Source organism: Numida meleagris, chromosome 4 (assembly GCF_002078875.1).
Source record: "Numida meleagris isolate 19003 breed g44 Domestic line chromosome 4, NumMel1.0, whole genome shotgun sequence".
Taxonomy (NCBI): Eukaryota; Metazoa; Chordata; class Aves; order Galliformes; family Numididae; genus Numida; species Numida meleagris.
This window is the reverse complement of record NC_034412.1, coordinates 72,330,193-72,349,334: the sequence shown is the minus strand read 5'-3', so window position 1 is coordinate 72,349,334 and position 19,142 is coordinate 72,330,193. Positions and strand designations below refer to the sequence as shown.

At 37.3% G+C, this 19,142-nt stretch overlaps 1 protein-coding gene across 1 annotated transcript in view; it reads right to left on the bottom strand.

The window, feature by feature from the left end:
• The window catches only part of FRYL (FRY like transcription coactivator), a 158,490-nt gene that overhangs the window by 131,922 nt on the left and 7,426 nt on the right, over window positions 1–19,142 (bottom strand). Inside the window, exon 2 of the mRNA XM_021394876.1 lies at window positions 13,595–13,801. The gene's annotated coding sequence lies outside the window, so the exon portion shown is untranslated. The remainder of the gene's footprint in view (window positions 1–13,594; window positions 13,802–19,142) is intronic.

Sequence of the window (19,142 nt, the reverse complement as noted above, 5' to 3'; positions counted from 1 at the left end):
AAGTTATTAACATTTATTAAACATTGAGTTCCATTTTCCAGTGGTTCTGATGCTATATTTACCACTTAAAATACTCAAACCGCCCTCCATAAAACACCAAGTACAGAAATAAGCTGTCCCATTCTATCTAAATTTTCACTATCCCTAGAGCTACTTATCCACATGGTTTAACAGAGTTTTTTGTTTTCATTTGGAAGAAAGTTTAAACACCGCTCTATATTTAGTTTAGAGAAGCCATTAAGAAAGATGCCTTGCATTTAGAGCAGAAAGCTCATGGGAGAATGGGAAGGAAAAAGAAAAGAGACATTAGCATAGAAAAGCGTTCTTTAATGCTTTTTACATTTGGGAATACGTACGATTGAAACTATTATTTACAAGACGTAGAGTGGAGGTCCACACTTCACTTTGTAGATTACAGTCAACGCTCGCCCAGAGAAAATCGACACGCACTCATTCTGGAGTCAGGGGCAACCTCTGTGACAGCAGCTCCCTGTCCAAGATGTTTCAACACAATTACCCAACTTACATGCAAATGTCATATCTACCACTGCAACTAGCTCTTCTTAAAAGGAAACAAAAATACTTTAAAATCTATGAAGTGTACATAGTGTAATCTGCTGGAGGTCACACAGTTTCATTAGTTAGATGCTCCTAAGGGACTGGGAGCCACTTGAAAAATGCAGTACAAATTCATTGAAATTGTCATCTGAGACATTTTTTCAAACACGACGGACACTGAAAACGCGTGTTATCTTTAGCATTCTAATCTGCATTAAAATCCCCAAGTATTCAAGTCAGTCTAAATTTCCTTTGTAAATGAGTACAGAATTTTGGCTGTCCCAACCTTCTCACAAAAGATACATTGCTAGAACATCATTTCCTGCAGCAGAAGATCCGGGAGATGAAGCAAAGAATAATCCTTATATGATTTCATTCACAGCATTTTTTCCACTAATACCAAAAAGTTACAAGGAATACATTTTCAGAAGTGTTATATGTTTTCAGAACAAGTAATCAGATATCACAAAGACAACTGCTGATTACAAAAGACTGAGTCATTACAAACTCAAACAATCACTCATAATAGTATTTATTTATTTTTCTTTTTTTTTTTTTTTCTTTTTTTACAGAATTTTTTTTTTTGCTCTTTAAGTCTTGCCATAAACCTCATTTGCAGTTTCCAGTATTTGACAACAAAACAGAAATTCAGACACCTCCGTTAGCGGGAACGCTCCCGGACGCCCAGCAGCCACGCCGCAGCACTGAGGCCGGACCCCGGCTCCGACACAGCGCCCCCTGGCGGTGGCCGCCGGCCTGCCCGCACGGGACGCTTCCGGCTGAGGGCGGCCGCGGTTGGCGCTGGCAGGGTGGTAACGTGAGCGCCAGAACTCCGAGCCGCAAGATCTGAGTTGTCCTTAATTAACACCACATCCCACACCTCAGAGGTCTCTACCTCAGCCTACAGATTTCCAGTAATACTAATATTTCTTACTTAGCCAAAGGGTTTTAGCTATGCACCCTTGATTCCGTGCTGGGCATACTATTAGCAGTGAACCTCAAGTGATACACACAATTTTCTTCAACTTGCCAATTCAAACTGAACATCACTGACTCCCACTTGAAGCAATCTGCTACAGAAATAGAGCAGCCACTATAGAACCCACGTATAGGAAGTTTTTCACCCTTGAATCTCAGAATAGAAGCTTGATCTGCAAGTATTTGTCTTATTGCAATGAAAACAATCCACTCTTTCCTCAGTTAAGATCAATGTCAGAACGCAGAACGTAACAGTTGAGCTTCAAATCAAACCTGCACTCCAGCCTGTAAGCTAACATACTGCTATTACATTCATGAGAGGTACCAGATAGCTACTTTATGGTTTTCAGCCAATTAACAGGCCGTTAATTTCACACAGAAGTCCGCAGGTTCGGGGGAAGACAAACCCTATTTCTTCCTCTCTATGATGCAGGGCTTTTTTTTCTTTTAAAAGGAAAAACCTTTTTGCTTTCAAACAATGACTTAACAGTCACTTTTTTTTTTTCCTTTAAGTATAGAAACTCAGTAGACAACAACCTAGAAAAACATACGCATAGGGACAAAACAGCTTATTCATAGTACTGTGCTGTCATCTCACATTTGGAGAGTTTGGAATAACTGCTTATAAATTACTTGACATATTTAAATAAATTAAATTTCCACATCAACATCTCAAAATCATTAAAATGTGTAAGATATGAGAATATCTTTCACGCAATTTAAAATTTCAATTTACAGTTAATTAATGTTAAGCAGGTTGGGAACTAACTCCTTGGTCCAGTTCATTGAATATAACTTTACAGTAAAAAAATACCAAGGACTGTAATCAGTGGGAACAAATGAACGTACAATTTTTGCAGTAAGTTATCTCTGTAACAGTGTAAGTTTGATACAGCTATAATTTTACTTAAAAGAATAGTTTAAACCTAAGTCATATAATTTTTCAATAGTTTGTGAGCTCGGTTTTTATTCACGTAGACACAAAAATTGTTTCAGTTGTCCCCATGCTTTTCTGAAAGAATTTCTGGCTTTCAGGTTTCTGAGAAATGAAAGTAAGAACCATCTGTCAGCTTTTGGTAAAGCTTCAATTTCTTTTCACTGACCTAAGCTGCACTTGCTCTACATGGGAGTGAGCTTTTTCAGTGACTTACAGGGGTTTTTCTTTGGAAAGTTGGGGATTTCTGGAGGCTTGTTGTTGTTTTTATGAGCTTGGCTTTGATTTAGCATCACTAGAAGTGAACACACCCAAAAGTAGCAATAAAATATTTGGCTAAGTAAACCAATCAGAAGCTGAACACAAAATACAACTCTTATGTTGAGTGACAGAATGCAAGATTATCCTGTCTAATAAAAGCCCCAACATTTTTAATGTCTGTGTATTAGGTAGAAATTGTTCTTATCTTTAGGTTGCATGCAAGAATCCAGCGCTTCCCTAATGTGTTATGAGTTCCTGGGAAGTTTGAGGTAATTGTCTATTCCACAGCTTCTGCAATCCTTAGCCAGGACAAGGATCTGGTCTTCCTGTCACTAACCTCTTGCTTGTTAGAAATTCTGACCTCTCACACAAAATCTTCCAAACCTATTAATTTCTTCCACTGGCAAGTTTTACTCAAATAAGAACTAGCATTTTCAAAGCAAATCCCAGAGCAGCACCTGCAATGATTCACACTTATTCAGACACAAGTAGGAAGACTATTTCAGTAGGCAACAAAACACGTCATTTAAACTATTACATGGCAATGGAAGTGGCCAGATCTTTTCCCACATTAAACAATTAAAATGAATGATGACAAACCATGCTGATATTTTTATGCAAAGGTCATTAAAAAAGAAACAGTATTCAAAAACAAAGGCTCTGTGGTACAACTACCAGGAATCCAGAACAATAGCAACACTGCTATGAAGTGGCATCTCTCGGGGAAATGCTGGAAACCATTACCTAAAGGTTCTTAAAAGATTACCAAAAAATATACATAGAAAAGAGTTCCCAGCCTTTCATGTAGGTTTGTCTACAGAAAACCACAGATCAAGTGCACACAAACAGCTCCAAAATTAAGCTTAAAAAAAATGGTGCAACATACAATTCTCATACAAATATTGGCATTTTTACAGCCAGAATCAACGTTTCTGTTAGGATTTTCTCTAGCATACTTTCTCTCTCTATGAAAGCACTTATTTATATAATAATTCCCTTATGTTTGAGGGGCCAACTTATAAAATTATGCCCAAAGAGTAGAAGTCTAACAGTTAGGTAAAGAATCTATGGTTTGTTGTTCAAAATAATCCTCATTCCAATCCCTGAAGTGCACATAGCATCAGTTAATCTTGCTTCTCTTATCATAACCTGATCTAGTCCGTTTATTGCTTTAAGTTTTTTTTTGTTTGTTTTGTTTTTGTTTTTAACGTTACTGACCTGTGAAAATGAGTCTTTTTTTTTAACCTTTGTGATTCTTAACTGTAGTTTGCAGTAATTAAAAGAGCAGGCTTCCTGAGTCCACACTAGACAGGACAAGCTTAGTTTCCAATATCAATGCAAATCCTCTGGACATCTAGACTAAATACAGGTTCTGTCTTGGTTTACATAGCACCCACCCACTCTACCTTATTTTAGTTCTTCCCTTACCAAATGGGAACATCATGGTCACAAAGTTTATCTACACTTCAAAATCTGTTCACATAGACTGACTGAATCAAGGATCTACTGGTTCAGGCCAAGGTCTTCCACACTCTGTTGCACAGACCAGACTATGAAAACTCAGGTTAGGGGAGGAGGGGACACAAAAGAAAAATAATTGTCTGAGACAGGAATTGACATTCTTGCACTTACTCCATATAACCAAATATTTGTTTCCTCCTGAATCATTCTAAGGTTAGGTTTGCTTAATTGATCTTACAAGGAGTGACACAGCAGACAGAAGTGATTCTGGATTTCTTCCACAGCTTGTTCCACATTTCAGTAGCAAGCTTGTTCCACAGACCTGTCTCTATTTCTGTTTCATGGGACGACAAGCTACAGCAACTACGTCCATTAAAAACATTTCCAGTTTTCTGAGAAGATATTCTATTTGGAAATCAGAAACACACAGGAGACAGAAACCTACATGAAATGGGTTTGTCTTGGAGAAGTCTACAAATGTACAGTGTTAGATTTAAGTCACGTTCATTCCTTCTGCCTTCACCTTTCCTCCTGGAAGCTCCTGCACCCACAATCCATTTGTTAAGGGCATCTTTTTGAAAACCGGTGCCACATTCAGAGCTTGCACACTGATTAGATATCAAATAGGTAAAAACGAGCAACACTTTAGCCAGTAGTTTTTAAGTGAGCGCTGATTGGAAGTGCAAAGGAGAAGGATAATTTCTAACTTCAACTATGCAAAATAGTTTGAAGAATGATCACATTGAATACTTCAGACAGCTTCAACAGGAACAGCTCTACAAAAAGTCTTGTTCAAATGACATAAGAAAGAAATTTCTGCTGGCAATTAAAGGTTGTCCTCATTCATTGCTCAGTAACACAAATAACTGCATGCTATGTAGTCTAAAAAAACAGATCCTCCTCCATATAATACACACAACATGTGCATGAATGTATATACACAAATGTTTTTACCTTCAAGAACAAAGACATCTATATTACAGAGAATAAAGTCACTGTTTCACTGTGTTTGATCAATTAACAGTGAACCAGAGCTGTACTTCCGTGCTTTTCCCTCACACATAGAATTGTTTCTCAAATGAAGTTCAAACGTTTGAAATAAGATTTTTTAAACACATCCTACTTCACATATTTCATATGAATATAGTTATGCAGTCAGCTTTGATAGCATTCATACCATACACTTACTGCAACTGTCTACAGAAGTAAAAAAAAAAAATACATTTGAGAGAATTAGCTTTAAAAATGAAATCACTTTCTATGCAAGAAGCCTATACATAGCATAGAGCAGAGCAGAATCTGCCTCGACTGGTACTACAAGTTATTTTTATTACTCTTCATGATATGCTGTATATGATCTCTATTCTCCTAAAATAAATCATGCAAAACTTTTCTTTTAAGACTCTACGTCTCTACTCCCAAAATAAGCTGCTGCTCAGACTTACTGATAACAAAGTAAGTTACAATACAGACTTAAAAATAGTCAAAATTCAGAGCTGAAGTGAGAGAGACAACACTGTGATATTATCACGTTGAATTTTAGCAGCTTAGTGGAAATGAAGGCACTAATTACTTTCCAGCAGCCCAAAGGAATTTTTTTTTTTTTACTCCCAATTCCTCTTTTCTTTTTCTACTGACAAAAAGAGATCCATGAATACTGTTACTGTAAGTAGGAGGAGATTGTGTGTCAGCATAAGCATCAGTGAAAATAGTCTCCCTAGAGGCACACAGACACACCAACGTCATTTAGAACACAATGACAACGGGAAGGGGGAATTGGAAAGCTCATGAATTTTTTTTTTTTATTAACAGAAAGCTAAAAACTATATTGATATTCAAGACACAAATACTTGATACCTTTGTAAAATAATTTCCATTCAACCGTTACAATCAGATGCCTTATGAGCCATATTGCTTTTCAGTTACGCTAGAACAGTACGTATCAGCAGCAAAGGACATCTAATTACAGAATACAAATAAGAAAAGAAACAGTGTTGAAATGATTACGAGAAGCTGCTCAATTCATTGCTCCTACTCAGCCCCTACACTCCTGGAGACTCAAACACACAGGTTTCATATTCCCCAGCAGCTCTGATGGGTCCACTATTTCTCCCACTTACTTACATTTCATTACTTTATCATCTTATAGTATACGCTCTGAACTGCAATTCTAGCTCCTATGTTATCACCCTATTCAGCATGGACATCGATATCCAATGACACTTCTCTTCATTTCAGTAGCCTTCCATGTATTTAGAAACTGACCTTATGTCTGTCTCTGTCTTCTTGCAGAAATTTTATTTATTAAGTCTTTTAGGTTACCTTTTCTAGACCTCTGATAATCTTCATTAATCTCCTCTGAATTCACTGACAAAGTTATCACGTAAAAAACCCTTAAAAGATTTATGTATGTTATTCTGAAGGAATCATCTGGCTAAAGCAATGCAACTTCTGCAAAGAACAGAACTGAAAACTCACTACATTATCTCTAAACACTTTCTAAACTAAGCCAACATTTACTTGCATTGTAGCATAGAATGGACTTACCACAAGAAATCTAACTAATTTAATGCATGGGGAAATGTCCTCAGTGAAGGAGCTTAGTTTATTAAGTATCTGGTGTATGTAATGTCATATTTAGTTGTACTACGTATCTAAGAAACAAAATCATTATTTAAGACTGTATATCAGTTTTACATTTGACAGCTAGAATTGCCATCTGACTCCCTCCAATTAAAGGCATTAATACGTTCCAAGTTTGTCCCCAGTTTCAAATTTAGAGAGCTGGACATTTTATGCTGATGACTGTAATTAGAGATTACAGTATACCATCTGTTAAGAAATGCTGTATAGATGGCACTGAGGTGTAATAACACTGCCAGTCAAGCCTCACCTGTAGAAATCTGTATCCTTGTGCTGATAAAGCAATGTTCTCCATATGTAGAGAATTGTCAGCATTGTGCTGACAATGTTTTCAGCAAATACTAGATCTGTACTCCGGATGCTAGATGCACTGAAAGCCATCTGCAAGTTTGCCTTTCATATCTTTTGGGGGCAAATTACAGTCTCATTTATTCTACGCTGACTAATCATGATAGGTGTAAAATAAGTAGAAAATACAAAGACAGAAGCCATTTAGCTTCTCTGAATAAAGTGTTTGGATACTGAAAATGTTCTACTGCACAAGCAGAATTAAGGCTTCAAGTTATTCAAGAATCTTTAAGTTGTTACTAGTACGCAACCTCCAACTGCCCAATTACATTCACAAGGAGTGAACAGTATTTTAGCATAAAGAAAAAATATATACGCACACACACCTGATGGTGCTCCCTCCCACCACAGCTCTTAGGAACAATATACAAGAGTGTGACTATTACTTTACTTTAAAAAGGTAATTAAGTTAGTTTTCAGAGATGTAAATCCCAACTTGCATCAATTCCACATGCTCTTTTCAAGAACTGGCTACAGTGACATCTTTTAAGGTTTTTTTTTCCAACTCACATGTTTTGTCTCTCTAAGAATCAACTAATGGTTGTATAACTTTACCCATGGAATAAAGTTATACTAAGATAAATAACATGAAGGACAGCCATTGACAGCAGACATATTATTTAAGTCAGACCAATTTTTAGCTACTTAAGAAATGAGCAAGTCAATCTCTCCAGCCAAGAAACAAAAGCCACACTTCAGAAGTTCATCTTTTAGAGGAGACAAAATAGCTGTATTTCCCCAAATGAAACTTCTGTGTAAAATACTATCAGTGATTCACCTGTTTTAGATGCAACAGAAGCAAGTCAATTACTGTTCTTTAGTTAAGAATTAAATACCAGTCAAGGATCAGTAAAAGCAACAAGGAACTGCAATAAGAGATAAGGATGTATTAGATCAATTTTTAGAAAATAAGCTGAAATTAGGAAAAATACTTTTGGAATGACTCAGAAAAAGTAATGGCATGTGGGACTTCAGCAGGTTATTCTTTGCTAAGTATATACATACTTAAAACTAAGGTATCTATTTTCTTCACAGAATACTATTCAAACTACATTAGATATCTACTGTTTGCCCACCAGTAGGTAGGGAAAATATCTTGAAATTTTCTTTTTCCATCTCTCTCTAAATCTTTAAAAGATTTTCTTTCCAGTGGAAATGTATTGCAAATTTAGGTTTTAGAGTAGTAGCAGTTTTTAAAACTTAAATAAAGCACTTCCTCCAATGTAAAGCCAACAACACTTGAATTTCTATATAAAATGTAGATGTCTTTGCCAAATATTTTTTACCTATAACATGAATGCATTTTCACATCATAATCTGAACTTCACCAGAAAGAACAATGCTGCTGGCAGAACTATGTAATTTGGTTTAAATAGAAACTAGTCCAATCTCCCAGTTCTTACAAACAATAGCGTTGTACTAGGTACTCAGGGCTGAAGTCTTGGTACTCTTGGCTGAAGCCTTCTGAAAGCCTTTCATGGCTTACGGAGAGACTGACACCTGAATTAAAGGAACAAATGCACTCCTGCTCAGATCAAGATCCCTTCTTATCTGTTAAGAGTATAATAATTATATTAATTCAAGGCAGTAGTAAAGTAAAATACTTAAGGAACTTATTGGATGGTACAGAAGTTGAGTATGATTTACTATAGCAATATATCAGAATAATATGAGTTATTAATTTAGAGCTTATATTTTTATATAAACTCCATCATAGTAAAAAAGAGAAGATTTTTCTGTACTGCAGACACAGAACATCTACAGATTTTTTTCCATTGAAAAAGTTTTGTTTTGAAGGCCATCTGTGTTCTGTCGTAAGGTGGTAAAAAAACCACAAAGACTCAGACCACCAGATGCAGCAAAGGATGCTCCCAGTGGAGCTGTATGTGGGCCTATGAAAACTCCAATATCGTAGCTTTAGTACACAAACATCTGTAAACTATATTTAAATACAGTTTTACAGAAAACAGAGCTATTTTTGAATCCCATGTATATTCAGATACGGTAGAAATGAAGTAATTTAAGAGATCGTACTCAATCCTACCAGACCAAAAAAAGGCAAGGAATTTACACTTCCATAACTTCTAGTAATCCAAGAGAAGACATGTAATTTAGGTTTAGTTGGCAAAGTTTTTAGTTTCAGGATTTGAGCACAGGAAAGGAAATACTAACTTTCAGTATGAAATGCTAGCTGAGGTCTCATTTACTCTGCCAATTTGAGAAGCTTGCATACCTTTGAGATGAAAGAAAGAGATGCAACTATAGACTAGGTACTAAATTTAAGTTCAAAGATGTTTCTGCTAAGCAAAGTGGGGAAAAAGTTAAACAGCAATTCTGGGTTACCAGCAAATAAAAGAGAAAACTTGCTAAATGCAAATAATTCTCAGCATATCAAAGTCACCAGGAAAACAAATGCGCGGGAAGATGAGGGAGCCTAAAACAACTAATTGTTGAATTCCCCCCAAGAGAAAGCTTCCATTTTTAATTATATATGGAACCTTTCTGTATTTATACACACCCAAGCAGGTTTGCTTGAAATAAAAAAATAAACCCTAGACTTACTATCACAGTAAAGTTTTCAAAATCACACAAAGGTAAACAAGATGATCATGCCAAGCAATACATAGCGCACTAACTGCAGCTTCAGAAGCTGGGTGAACACAGACATTACTTAAAGGGCAGCAATGAAGACAAAGGATTGCTCCTTCACACAGGCTCAGCTCCTCACTGACCTGATGGTAACAGAAAAGCTCAAAGAGTAGCTCCAAGTATTAGTTCTTGACAAGGACCACAAATTAAGACCAATCTACAGAACAGACTGACACATCATGAAGAGAGACCTTGAGTAATACAGACTTTAACAAAGAGCGTTTGAACACATTTAACTAACATGCACCAGATTGAACAGGTTTATTCTCATTTCTAGTACCAGAATAATCATATGAGAGACTAGCAAGTAATTGTGAAAGAAATTAGGAAAAAAGGTTTTTTTAGATTTGAAAGAGATTTGCTCTATTATATCTGAAGGAAAAATTAAGCCTGTTTCTGTAAGAAGCAACAAGAGGAAAAAAGCTACTTTCAAAGAGCAGAAAGAAGCAAACTGTGATGTTTAAAAACACAGCTGAGCATGATCACTCAGGAAGGCTACAATTCCTTTATTTCAAGAGAAACCCAGGCTCCAGTCAGATGACCGGAATAGAAAGAAAGCCTTCATTTCCTCACCTGTCGCTTTCTAAGTAGAGAAAAAATAAAAGACTAGTTGTCATGGTCAAAGACAAGAGCATTCTTTCTCAAAGAAGTTCAAGGTTAGGATTACCTCTTCTTTGAGAAAGATACTGCTAAACAAACTTTACCGCTTTCCATTTCTTAATAATAATTAATTTTCAAATTAATCCACTACATCAAAGAGAAAAAAATCTAGAGATTTGTCAACACATTAACACAAACAGGTCTGCTTATACAGTCAGACTGTTTCAAGTCAGCTGGCTATCTGCAAATGGAAACACGGAGGTGTTGGTACTGTCTACTGCACTAGCAGTATCTTTCATCAATTAATGTGGAATAGATGGTCAAATGTGGTTAAAATTAAGCATATCTTTTGAAGCTGTTGGTCCTTCCATTCTCCTGTACATTTCAACCTGCATCCTTAAAGTGTGTTTCAAATCAAAGGAGCGAGGACCTTTTATATATATATTTATATATATATTCTTTTTTTAATAGATACTTACAAGGATGAAGCCATGGAGGAAGAGGCCTTGCTGAAGACCAAGGGTGTCAAGTGCCTCTGAGCAAAGAATGGTAGGATGTTTTAAACCCTGCTGTGTAGAAGCACATCCAAGTGGAACTGTTTCCACAGGAAAGGCTTGTAACTGCACAGGACGGATCAGAAGTACATAGCTGCATCAATTGTACTTTGCCCAAACCTCACAGACTGCCTATTATCACCACCTCCCTGACTTTGAAGTACTTGTTTTCATTAGCTACTAGCCAAGGGATAGGGATTTTCCAGTTCCCTAAAGACCTCTGGTTTTCATTCCTTTCCGTAGACACATATTATCATGGATTTTAATTGTAACAGAGTTCTTATTACAGAGTAACTGTACAAGTTGCTCTACATCCTGCTGTTACTTTCAAGTTAAAGAACACTCCAGTATTATTCTTTTCAAGGAAACAGTTGTTGGCTGCTCATGGAGAAGAGCAGCAACTCCATTGCAGTTGTCTGACCAAGATGTGTTAAAAGTAAGATTAAGTTGTCTATGCATACAGAATGCTATAAGTAAGTTTCAGAGCAGTAGAAGCGCAGTCAGTTGACCGACAAAAGTTTCTTCCTCCACTACCTTATAATGCTACAGTCTTCTAAGCAGACCATTAAAAGAAATACACAGCAGTTCAAGTCCTTCTGAAGGCCAAATGTATTTAGTATCAGGTGTTTCAGGAACACTGCTGACAGCATCCTATGCTATTAGGTTCAATATACAAGTAGATTACATTAAAACAAATATACTGTGTTAAAGAAATTAACTGAACTCCAAAATTATCGTTCTTGATAAAGATGTTCTCCATGACAGAAAATAGGTTTAACAAGAAAGAGCTTTGCAAAACATTGAAAAAGGAACTTTATGGATTTTGGATGTCACTAAACAGAAGAAACGTACCATGTAGTTGACCTTCTGAACTTCTAAGAATCCTAGAGAAGGGAAATCCTATAACAGCTTCAACCATTAATCTTTTTTCCTCCCACTAATCTGACACACAGCTTTCACAATCTACAAGCTAAGCAGCTCTTCTGCGTCCCTATTAGCATTTTCATCTGTTTTCTTGCAGATATCTCAGACGTTCCACATTATTTGAACAACATAAGGCATCAAGTGTTCAGAGTTCTGCAACTCATTTGTCATTGTAAGCAAGCATGTTCAACAAGGCTCTTCAGCAGAAACACACCCGGTAACAGGGCAGCAGAGCAAGAACCAATGTTCAAATGACACTGGAGCACATTTTCTAAATAAACATATAGAAACATGTATGTTATCTAACCATTAGAACCTCTTAAAGTGAGGTATAACTGGAGATGCCAAAAGTATGATAAGCTCTCATAGGAGAACTAGTTAGAGCAAAAACAATACTAATGTCCTCAAGTCTTCTGCCTAATTTTTCCTATTTCATTAAAAAAAAGTGACCGTGAGTCCTGTTCTAAAGCTAAAAAGTACACTTGTCTCCCCTGAGCAACAGGAATCTAAGGATGTTCAGGGAAGACTTCTGTAACGACAAATTTGTTATTGTTTGAAGGAACGTACATATTAGAAAAAAGTAATTACAGTATAAAGTTCTAACAAAAGAAAGTAAAGCAGGTCAGCAAGTTGTGCAACTAGGAATGAAAAACCAGTAACTGAGGCACACAGCAATGTAATACACCGGAGATGATCCCATGCCAAGAGTTAAAATACACTGAAAGTCTACTTTATTGTTTCCTTCTCCTGTAAAGAACACAAAGGACAATATACTAAAGGAAAGCGAGAACCATGTTAAAAACATTGAAGAATATTTAAGGTACTGAATGCAGAAGTCCATTAAACAAATACTGTAGCGACAACTGCATTTCAGTATTTTCCTTTCATCATGCCAATATGCCCTCGGTTCTCAAAGAGGCAAAGGAAGCGTAATCTACCTGACTTACTGCTAGACTATAGGGAAGCAGTACCTCACATTATTTTCTAAGGACAATTTAGATGTCAGATTAGTTAAATCTATCTGTACCTACTTCAGCTCAGAAGTACTTTATCTGCAACAATTATCCTGTGCTTGACATCAATACAGATCTACCTAATTGAGATAAAACACTTAAACGAAGGCCAGTAAGGGAAAAGAAAATCCATACAAGGGATTGCAATGGCCTTTCCTAGTTAACTGCACTACCTGGCTTTATCCACAAGAGGACAGAGCTCAGGCACCTGTCCACACATCCTAGGAGACCGGACAAAGTCAGATCTCCACCAAGCTGACAAATACATGACAGACTACTTAACAGAATTACTAAACATACTATTTTTTGTTTTCAAATAATTTGTAAGTGTACAATTAGCCTAGTCCAAGTATGGGAAATACATCTGGCTGAGGAAGTTAGGAATGAAAGGCTGAATGCAGCTCACCATATTCTTATCCTCTTTGGCAGAGGCTCACATCTGCCCATAATCCAATACAGTAATAGAGCAAACATCCTTATTTAACATGCTAAAATATTCTTATTTAAGACAGTAATTAATTTCCATTCAGTTAACTGACATCTGAAGTAATAGTGCAAAGTTGAACGTGTATTTACAGTAAAATAGAGATTACAAAGACAAAGGTAAGAAGACAAAAAAAACATGGACATATGAAATATATTTTATGGCAGAATTCTGAAGAAGGTCTTACCACTTAGAAGCCATTGCTAACCATGGACATGAGCTGCTAGCGTATCAGACTCAGGATGTATCCATCAAGACATTTTCCCAAGTCCAGCTTGTGCTTAGAGATGAGAGTAGTAGACAAAAGGTGTAAACAGCTACAAGTCAGCCGGTACGTAGCCGAATACCAGAAAGTGATCTCCAAACACAGTACGGACAAATGAAGTATAAAACACTGAAAAAGAAAAAAAAAAGTCAAACATTAGACATTATTAATAGAGTTATCAACATTTTCCAAAAGCTCTAGTATTCTAAACCTTTCCATTGGGAAAAAATACAACAACACAAAAAGATCTAGATGATGTCTTTAAAATTGCTATTCTGCTCAGAGGTTAAAGATTTTTAATTCATGAGGGTTTTTTTTTTGGGGGGGGGGGGGGGGGGAGGGGGAGAATTGAAACCGAAATGAACAACGATTCTTTATGCACTCATTTTAGTGACATTTAAACTAGGAACACGCTTTATTAATAATATACCTATAACACATACACTCTCTTTGTAACAGAAAATCATTCCAAATCATTCCTTTCATATCGGTCCTTTCGTTTCTTTCCTGTTTTTCCTTTCCTTCTAGTTTAGCACAGGGATGTGGTCAGAAAAAAGAAACAAACTGTACTTCAGCTACAGGCCTCTAAAAAAGCCCTGAGAACTTCTGGAGATTCCTCTACAACAGAGGCTTGCATGCAACTTGCATACTTGTCACAACTTGCCTAAGCTTCAGAGTTTGCTTTTGTTCTCCTCTACCACTAAACTACAGCAAAAGCATTTCACCCCGGGGGCAGACCAAGCGCTTTTTAACAACTCAAGTCTCAACGTGCAGCAGCAATCCACAACTCCTGATCATCTCGTTTGTATGAAAAAAATATTTCAAGTTATAGCCTGAAGAATTGCAGGTACATTCAAAGATCTGTACACCCAGCGTGACGTTATCAGCAGTCAGATACAACAAGAACATACTAGTTTCTTTTAGGGATGCGTTAACTATTTAAACATCGCCAGTTTTTTAGAGACCGTTTATTCCAATTCTTTGTTACCATTTCTGAAGAGAGACTCAAGTAAATGTGATCTAAAGGTAAAAAGCCACATACTGAAGTTAAACTTGCTTTTACAACTTAGCAAGTGAGACTGAAAGAAAAGCAGGAAAACTAGATAAACTTGTGCAAATTGGACGCAAGTTCATTGATGCTTACTTCTTCTAACCTGGGAACATACTATTGCTTGAAAAAACTGGTCACGTTTTACAAGGAGGTAAGCAGTTATAAAGGAATGTTTTTATAGACAGATAAAAATCTGAGTTTCACCTGCTAAACTGTTGCTCTTTAATAAGAGTGTCAACTGCTTGCACGTTTGACAGTACAGTGCATAAAATCAGCATTACTTTTTCCTCTTTAGACTATTAGGGCAAGAAAACGTTTTCTGTGCAGTAGAACCATATGGGCCTTTCAATCTGTCTCCAGTAATTACACTGCTCATTTTTTTTCTCCCTCTTTTAGAAAAAAATAGTATCAATCAACTCATGCAAAGGCTTACATCCCCCCTCCAGTTTGGAAATGAGCAGTTGGCTCTCCTTTAACTCCTCCTCATTTACACCAAATGCACAAAGTTCCTGAAGACAACTGAGACATGACATTACTCATGATAAAACTGAAAGTGTATCAGAGCAGAGATTCACCATGGCTTACGCTGACATTGTAGCTCACTTTCTCAAAACTTACAGATACATAATCCATTCTTTCTCACTGTGTGGAGCAAACACACAACACCAATCTGTGATTTGCAATCAGACTCATTCTTCACTACTCTGTCTTCCACCCCCTCAAGCTCCCCCCAGCAGACTGTCCAACAGCCCAGCAGTTTACTGGAGGAAATGAAATTAAACTGAGAACTAAACTGACAGAACATTAGGACCAGATACCGCAATTTCAGTTCAGTTGGCAAAATATCCAGAAAAGGTTCAGAGTGGCAGGCACATGAAAACTCACGTAAGTTGTCTCAAGTTTTTCAGTTGCACATACTGAATAACAATGAACATCACATTGCAGCTGCTGCCTGAAACTTCGAATGCAAGTATAACTGTATCTACCTACAACCTAAGGTCTCCTACAGAAGCAACTTAATCCGATTAAGTCTAACAAAGGAAACAAGCAGCAGTAAAGGTAGCAATAAGGTTGAAAGTCTCCAAGGAAGCGAGCGAAGCTTACAGTAACTACAGCATATGGCTGGAGGGAAGTTCACTGGGCTTCATTCCATTAACTACAGCTCCCAACGTCAGGTTACGTTTTAACTACACTTTATCAGATTTGGAAGGAAAGGTACCGTACACGGGAAGGTTTCAGCGTTTGAGATTCACCTACTAAAAACTTATTTATAAAAAGCTAAAAAAAATCCAGAGCAACACAAAACTACATAAAGCTCGAATTGTAGGAGATTAGCTATTGTGAAATTTATTTTTAAAAAATATATCTAAGAATAATTAAGTTTTCATATTTAAAATTCACAACTCTTCTTTAACATGCTGAACTGGAAAACACAAAAAACCAACCAACCTCCAACATCACCTTTCAAGCTGCAATTAGATTCTCCTACACAGCACACGTTTTGGCTTTTTGCTACTGTTAAGCCTTGGGAGGTAACAGAGAAGACTACTTTCAATGACTTCACAGAAGGTGGTTGGAGATTTAAAATAATGCTGCACAAAATCAATGTGCCAACACCTGCATTTAAGAAGCTCATTTAAGAACCTATATATAACACACTAAATTGGGGCCTTTTTATAGTTACTGGGCCAAAAGATGTAATGACATAACACTCAAGAAATGCTAAGTTTTAACCAACTGCTAGAAGTAGTGTTTTCCATGTTACAGACTCTATGTAGGCTTCCATAAACAGTACTTCTTTTTTTAAAGTTAGAATAAAGTCAAAGATTAATTATATTAGTTTTTAAAGGCATCGTTTAAGCAATGCTGAAAAGTTGCTAGAAAACCAGTTTCTGGGTAAACACAACGGTCTGCGGCTGCTTCAGCATGTGGCTGCCTTGTACATTCAGCTGCCCTTGGCATCACAAGCACTAACACAACACACTGTCCCTGGGGACAGTGCCAGAGGAGCAAGCAGCACAAGTCTCTGAAGTCACAGGGGATGCACTAACAGCCCATGCCACAGAGAAACATCAGATTCATCACACAGCCCAGATTTATCACACGATGTATCAGCATATCAAGAGATAAGCCTTGCCTGTTACACTCAAATAAGCAACTTTCCCACGACAGCCCTGAGAGATGCTACCATCACGTTGAATGACTTTTAGGGGCTGCCCAGTTCCTCCATCCCACCAACTTCATCACGTACATCTACACTGCAGCTTGTGTGGATTGTTTGTTTCTCTAACAAATACGTGACTGTCCCAGAAGCATAAAAAAATTGAGGGCATCCCCAAAACTAACAGTACCTGAATTCTCAGAAACCATTTCTAAGCTCATCAGCCCCATGAAACTGGGCTATAAAAGGACACAAAGGGGGAATGATGTTTCCTAAATCGCTAATATCCTCATCTGCCTCTTTTCTTTACTGAAGGGTGGCTTGATTTGTATTTACAGAAGATTTTTAGTAACAACCTGGCTCTTTTGCTCATTTTAAGGGCTTGAGGTATGTTAATAATTTAGCAAATATATAACAATATTCAATGACAGACAAAAAAATGGTCACATGATAAATTGAGTGTTACTATGCGCTGTCAATAATACAGGGGTATCTCAGCTTACAGTTGCTGATCACACGTGTTTAAGTTCAGGCCACAGGCTTTTCTGACACTAACAAGCTCCTTACAGAAACACAGCTCATCTTCCAGCCCATGATTCACATAGCCAGCACGGCTGGGTGACTGCTGGTCAATTAACCACGCGGGCACATGGATGTCATAAACAGGAGTACAGATACTGCAAGTGGAAGAAGCATGGTTGAAAGAAAGGAAATTGAGGCAGCTTCAGCTTCTACATAGGGGACATGGAAATGAGGAGTAATACTCATTAGGTAGAAGGTCCTGGATTGAGAAGATCATGGTAGAAGAGGAAAAAGACGAATCTCCACCATATAGAAACTTTGGAATATGGCCAACCATCTGCACCTGAAAACTACATTTATTACACTGGTTCAACTATTAGTCTTCATTAGAATTATAAATAGCTCTCCATTTATCAACTGACAAACTTCAATTGAAAAGACTCCAATATAATCACAGTTTGTAGCTGAGAAGGATTTGTGAGATAAACTTCAGAGGAAGTCTTTGTGCCTAATGTGTAATAACTTGACCATAATAACTCAAAAATGTATTTTTGCATTCTCCTTTCTTTAGTTAGCAGGAAAAAGGACTAAGAAGTACGCGAATCATGAATCACCTCCGTTGGGGCAGCGTCAGAAAACCTGTTTGCTCTTCCAATTTTGATAACTTTTTATCTTCTGGAAATTCATTTCAAAGTACTAGAAATCTCCTAAAATTAAACCTGGGTTTTTAGCCAGAGCATATTTAAGCAGAAGAGCTTTCAAGTCTCTCAGCTTAGCATCTTAATAAAAGTTGCACGTACTAGGGCAAAACTAGACTCCAAAGCAAGTGGCATTAGTCATTTTCCATTACGCCATTTATAAGGTAAGACTGTCTGGAGAGAAGGCGTTTGTCTGCTGCTTTTTAAAAAACTACGGTATAAGTGTCCAATCTGTCAATAATCCACATAGGTGTACAGACTAAGAAGTTAGTTACCTTACATACTAATGTGTGTCCAAGGTCACACACTCATACACAACAATTCCAGCTCAAACTGACCTTGCTTCCACCATGCCAGTAACTAAAACGCTGTCTGTCCCAGCACAGAATGTAAGCCCTTTACACACCAGTATTTTAAAGAGAAGTAACAAGCATGACTCCGGCTTGCCTACTCTTATGTCACCTAGAGATTTATCATCAGTTGTTCCTCTGTTTCCCACACACTGGGAAAGAAAAATGGCAGACCCTGCCCCATGGCAGCAGCCATCTCCCTCAGGTGCATCGCCACCTGCAACAGTAAAGCAAAAGAGCAGGTCTAGATCCATTCACTGCAGTTGATCCTAATGAATGTCTCACAGGCATTGATCCAAGTGCCATCAATCGCCCTACCTGCAGTAACAAAGTTTTGGCAATAGGAAAAGCAAGAACTCCCATGCAGTATGCAGTGTAAGCCCAGGAGCCTACCTAAAACTCTGACCCCTGCTCCATCATCACAACAGCAACAGTGGGGGAAAAAATGCATAAAATGGCACACAAATAGCACTGAAAATCTTTTTTTTTTTTTCCCCTTACTCCCCACCAAAATTAACCGCAAGCACAGACTACATAAAAATCAGCCTACAAATATGAAATAAATCTAAAAAGCAGGACCTTATATCACACCTTCAAGTTGCTTTTGGCAACATCCTACTTTTGAAATTAATTCAAACAAAAAACAATCCTTTTCAATTCAATAAGCTTTTAGAAATCAGAACTTACT